This window comes from Meriones unguiculatus, chromosome 1 (genome assembly GCF_030254825.1).
Source record: "Meriones unguiculatus strain TT.TT164.6M chromosome 1, Bangor_MerUng_6.1, whole genome shotgun sequence".
Lineage (NCBI taxonomy): Eukaryota > Metazoa > Chordata > Mammalia > Rodentia > Muridae > Meriones > Meriones unguiculatus.
Genome location: NC_083349.1, coordinates 75,970,689 through 75,977,531, shown reverse-complemented (window position 1 = coordinate 75,977,531; position 6,843 = coordinate 75,970,689).

Here is a 6,843-nt window from a genome sequence, read left to right as displayed (position 1 = left end):
ATAACGCACTGTACAGCACAGGAACAAGTTTCCATCGAAAGAACAGAAACGCAAAGCACAACTTTGTAAACTAATTCACATACGTGTCGCCTGTTCAATTATTATAACAGGAACACTGAAAAGTGATATAACGCACTGTACAGCACAGGAACAAGTTTCCATCGAAAGAACAGAAACGCAAAGCACAACTTTGTAAACTAATTCACATACGTGTCGCCTGTTCAATTATTATAACAGGAAAACTTAAAAGTGATATAACGCACTGTACATCACAGGAACAAGTTTCCATCGAAAGAACAGAAACGCAAAGCACAACTTTGTAAACTAATTCACATACGTGTCGCCTGTTCAATTATTATAACAGGAAAACTGAAAATTGATATATCACATTGTACAGCACAGGAACAAGTTTCAAATGAAAGAACAAATAATAAAATCACTAATTTGTAAACTAAATCACATGTGCGTCGCTCGCTCCATTAGGAATACAGGAAAACTGAAAAGTGATATATCTCACTGTACAGCACAAGAACAAGTTTCCAACGAAAGAACAGAAAAGCAAAGCACTACATTTAAACGGAATCACCTGTGTGTCGCTCGCTCAATTAGGAATACAGGAAAACTGAAAAGTGTTATCTCGCACTGTACGGCACAGAAACAAGATTCCATTGAAAGAATAGATACACAAAGCAAAACTTTGTAAACTAATTCACATATGTGTCGCCTGTTCAATTATTATAACAGGAAAACTGAAAATTGATACATCACATTTTACAGCACAGGAACAAGTTTCAAATGAAAGAACAAATAATAAAATCACTAATTTGTAAACTAAATCACATGTGCGTCGCTCGCTCCATTAGGAATACAGGAAAACTGAAAAGTGATATATCTCACTGTACAGCACAAGAACAAGTTTCCAACGAAAGAACAGAAAAGCAAAGCACTACATTTAAACGGAATCACCTGTGTGTCGCTCGCTCAATTAGGAATACAGGAAAACTGAAAAGTGTTACCTCGCACTGTACGGCACAGAAACAAGATTCCATTGAAAGAATAGATACACAAAGCAAAACTTTGTAAACTAATTCACATATGTGTCGCCTGTTCAATTATTATAACAGGAAAACTGAAAAGTAATATAACACTAACCCTGACCCTAACCCTAACCCTAAGCCCCTAACCCTAACCCTAACCCTAACCCCTAACCCTAACCCTAACACCTAACCCTAACCCTAACCCTAACCCTAACCCTAACCCCTAACCCTAACCCTAACCCTAACCCTAACCCCTAACCCTAACCCTAACCCTAACCCTAACCCCTAACTCTAACCCTAACGCTAACCGTAACCCTAACCATATCCCTTACCCAGCCCTAACCTAACCCTAACCCTAACCCTAACCCTAAAACTAACTTGTTCCTAACAGGAACAAGTTTCCAAGGAAAGAACGTAAATGAAAAGCACGACTTTGTAAACTGAATCACATGTGTGTCACTCGCTCAATTAGGAATACAGGAAAACCGAAAAGTGTTATCTCGCACTGTACAGCACAGAAACAAGTTTCCATCGAAAGAACAGAAAGGCAAAGCACAACTTTGTAAACTAAATCACATACGTGTCGCCCGTTCAATTATTACAACAGGAAAACTGAAAAGTGATATATCACACTGTACAGCACAGAAACAAGTTTCAACCGAAGAACAGAAATAAAAAGCACTACTTTGTAAACTAAATCACATGTATGTCGCTCGCTCAATTAGGAATACAGGGAAACCGAAAAGTGTTATCTCGAACTGTATGGCACAGAAACAAATTTCCAAAGAAAGAACAGAAACGCAAAGCACAACTTTGTAAATTAAATGACATACGTGTCGCCTGTTCAATTATTATAACAGGAAAACTTAAAAGTGATATAACGCACTGTACAGCACAGGAACAAGTTTCCATCGAAAGAACAGAAACGCAAAGCACAACTTTGTAAACTAATTCACATACGTGTCGCCTGTTCAATTATTATAACAGGAACACTGAAAAGTGATATAACGCACTGTACAGCACAGGAACAAGTTTCCATCGAAAGAACAGAAACGCAAAGCACAACTTTGTAAACTAATTCACATACGTGTCGCCTGTTCAATTATTATAACAGGAAAACTTAAAAGTGATATAACGCACTGTACATCACAGGAACAAGTTTCCATCGAAAGAACAGAAACGCAAAGCACACCTTTGTAAACTAATTCACATACGTGTCGCCTGTTCAATTATTATAACAGGAAAACTGAAAATTGATATATCACATTGTACAGCACAGGAACAAGTTTCAAATGAAAGAACAAATAATAAAATCACTAATTTGTAAACTAAATCACATGTGCGTCGCTCGCTCCATTAGGAATACAGGAAAACTGAAAAGTGATATATCTCACTGTACAGCACAAGAACAAGTTTCCAACGAAAGAACAGAAAAGCAAAGCACTACATTTAAACGGAATCACCTGTGTGTCGCTCGCTCAATTAGGAATACAGGAAAACTGAAAAGTGTTATCTCGCACTGTACGGCACAGAAACAAGATTCCATTGAAAGAATAGATACACAAAGCAAAACTTTGTAAACTAATTCACATATGTGTCGCCTGTTCAAATATTATAACAGGAAAACTGAAAATTGATACATCACATTTTACAGCACAGGAACAAGTTTCAAATGAAAGAACAAATAATAAAATCACTAATTTGTAAACTAAATCACATGTGCGTCGCTCGCTCCATTAGGAATACAGGAAAACTGAAAAGTGATATATCTCACTGTACAGCACAAGAACAAGTTTCCAACGAAAGAACAGAAAAGCAAAGCACTACATTTAAACGGAATCACCTGTGTGTCGCTCGCTCAATTAGGAATACAGGAAAACTGAAAAGTGTTATCTCGCACTGTACGGCACAGAAACAAGATTCCATTGAAAGAATAGATACACAAAGCAAAACTTTGTAAACTAATTCACATATGTGTCGCCTGTTCAATTATTATAACAGGAAAACTGAAAAGTGATATAACACTAACCCTGACCCTAACCCTAACCCTAAGCCCCTAACCCTAACCCTAACCCTAACCCCTAACTCTAACCCTAAAACCTAACCCTAACCCTAACCCTAACCCTAACCACTAACCCTAACCCTAACCCTAACCCTAACCCTAACCCCTAACCCTAACCCTAACGCTAACCGTAACCCTAACCATATCCCTTACCCAGCCCTAACCTAACCCTAACCCTAACCCTAACCCTAAAACTAACTTGTTCCTAACAGGAACAAGTTTCCAAGGAAAGAACGTAAATGAAAAGCACGACTTTGTAAACTGAATCACATGTGTGTCACTCGCTCAATTAGGAATACAGGAAAACCGAAAAGTGTTATCTCGCACTGTACGGCACAGAAACAAGTTTCCATCGAAAGAACAGAAAGGCAAAGCACAACTTTGTAAACTAAATCACATACGTGTCGCCCGTTCAATTATTACAACAGGAAAACTGAAAAGTGATATATCACACTGTACAGCACAGAAACAAGTTTCAACCGAAGAACAGAAATAAAAAGCACTACTTTGTAAACTAAATCACATGTATGTCGCTCGCTCAATTAGGAATACAGGGAAACCGAAGAGTGTTATCTCGAACTGTATGGCACAGAAACAAATTTCCAAAGAAAGAACAGAAAGCAAAGCACAACTTTGTAAATTAAATGACATACGTGTCGCCTGTTCAATTATTATAACAGGAAAACTTAAAAGTGATATAACGCACTGTACATCACAGGAACAAGTTTCCATCGAAAGAACAGAAACGCAAAGCACAACTTTGTAAACTAATTCACATACGTGTCGCCTGTTCAATTATTATAACAGGAAAACTGAAAATTGATATATCACATTGTACAGCACAGGAACAAGTTTCAAATGAAAGAACAAATAATAAAATCACTAATTTGTAAACTAAATCACATGTGCGTCGCTCGCTCCATTAGGAATACAGGAAAACTGAAAAGTGATATATCTCACTGTACAGCACAAGAACAAGTTTCCAACGAAAGAACAGAAAAGCAAAGCACTACATTTAAACGGAATCACCTGTGTGTCGCTCGCTCAATTAGGAATACAGGAAAACTGAAAAGTGTTATCTCGCACTGTACGGCACAGAAACAAGATTCCATTGAAAGAATAGATACACAAAGCAAAACTTTGTAAACTAATTCACATATGTGTCGCCTGTTCAATTATTATAACAGGAAAACTGAAAAGTAATATAACACTAACCCTGACCCTAACCCTAACCCTAAGCCCCTAACCCTAACCCTAACCCTAAACCCTAACCCTAACCCTAACCCTAACCCCTAACTCTAACCCTAAAACCTAACCCTAACCCTAACCCTAACCCTAACCACTAACGCTAACCCTAACCCTAACCCTAACCCCTAACCCTAACCCTAACGCTAACCGTAACCCTAACCATATCCCTTACCCAGCCCTAACCTAACCCTAACCCTAACCCTAACCCTAAAACTAACTTGTTCCTAACAGGAACAAGTTTCCAAGGAAAGAACGTAAATGAAAAGCACGACTTTGTAAACTGAATCACATGTGTGTCACTCGCTCAATTAGGAATACAGGAAAACCGAAAAGTGTTATCTCGCACTGTACGGCACAGAAACAAGTTTCCATCGAAAGAACAGAAAGGCAAAGCACAACTTTGTAAACTAAATCACATACGTGTCGCCCGTTCAATTATTACAACAGGAAAACTGAAAAGTGATATATCACACTGTACAGCACAGAAACAAGTTTCAACCGAAGAACAGAAATAAAAAGCACTACTTTGTAAACTAAATCACATGTATGTCGCTCGCTCAATTAGGAATACAGGGAAACCGAAGAGTGTTATCTCGAACTGTATGGCACAGAAACAAATTTCCAAAGAAAGAACAGAAAGCAAAGCACAACTTTGTAAATTAAATGACATACGTGTCGCCTGTTCAATTATTATAACAGGAAAACTTAAAAGTGATATAACGCACTGTACATCACAGGAACAAGTTTCCATCGAAAGAACAGAAACGCAAAGCACAACTTTGTAAACTAATTCACATACGTGTCGCCTGTTCAATTATTATAACAGGAAAACTGAAAATTGATATATCATATTGTACAGCACAGGAACAAGTTTCAAATGAAAGAACAAATAATAAAATCACTAATTTGTAAACTAAATCACATGTGCGTCGCTCGCTCCATTAGGAATACAGGAAAACTGAAAAGTGATATATCTCACTGTACAGCACAAGAACAAGTTTCCAACGAAAGAACAGAAAAGCAAAGCACTACATTTAAACGGAATCACCTGTGTGTCGCTCGCTCAATTAGGAATACAGGAAAACTGAAAAGTGTTATCTCGCACTGTACGGCACAGAAACAAGATTCCATTGAAAGAATAGATACACAAAGCAAAACTTTGTAAACTAATTCACATATGTGTCGCCTGTTCAATTATTATAACAGGAAAACTGAAAAGTAATATAACACTAACCCTGACCCTAACCCTAACCCTAAGCCCCTAACCCTAACCCTAACCCTAACCCCTAACCCTAACCCTAACACCTAACCCTAACCCTAACCCTAACCCTAACCCCTAACCCTAACCCTAACCCTAACCCTAACCCCTAACCCTAACCCTAACCCTAACCCTAACCCCTAACTCTAACCCTAACGCTAACCGTAACCCTAACCATATCCCTTACCCAGCCCTAACCTAACCCTAACCCTAACCCTAACCCTAAAACTAACTTGTTCCTAACAGGAACAAGTTTCCAAGGAAAGAACGTAAATGAAAAGCACGACTTTGTAAACTGAATCACATGTGTGTCACTCGCTCAATTAGGAATACAGGAAAACCGAAAAGTGTTATCTCGCACTGTACAGCACAGAAACAAGTTTCCATCGAAAGAACAGAAAGGCAAAGCACAACTTTGTAAACTAAATCACATACGTGTCGCCCGTTCAATTATTACAACAGGAAAACTGAAAAGTGATATATCACACTGTACAGCACAGAAACAAGTTTCAACCGAAGAACAGAAATAAAAAGCACTACTTTGTAAACTAAATCACATGTATGTCGCTCGCTCAATTAGGAATACAGGGAAACCGAAAAGTGTTATCTCGAACTGTATGGCACAGAAACAAATTTCCAAAGAAAGAACAGAAACGCAAAGCACAACTTTGTAAATTAAATGACATACGTGTCGCCTGTTCAATTATTATAACAGGAAAACTTAAAAGTGATATAACGCACTGTACAGCACAGGAACAAGTTTCCATCGAAAGAACAGAAATGCAAAGCACAACTTTGTAAACTAATTCACATACGTGTCGCCTGTTCAATTATTATAACAGGAACACTGAAAAGTGATATAACGCACTGTACAGCACAGGAACAAGTTTCCATCGAAAGAACAGAAACGCAAAGCACAACTTTGTAAACTAATTCACATACGTGTCGCCTGTTCAATTATTATAACAGGAAAACTGAAAAGTGATATAACGCACTGTACAGCACAGAAACAAGTTTCCATCGAAAGAACAGAAACGCAAAGTACAACTTTGTAAACTAATTCACATACGTGTCGCCTGTTCAATTATTATAACAGGAAAACTGAAAATTGATACATCACATTTTACAGCACAGGAACAAGTTTCAAATGAAAGAACAAATAATAAAATCACTAATTTGTAAACTAAATCACATGTGCGTCGCTCGCTCCATTAGGAATACAGGAAAACTGAAAAGTG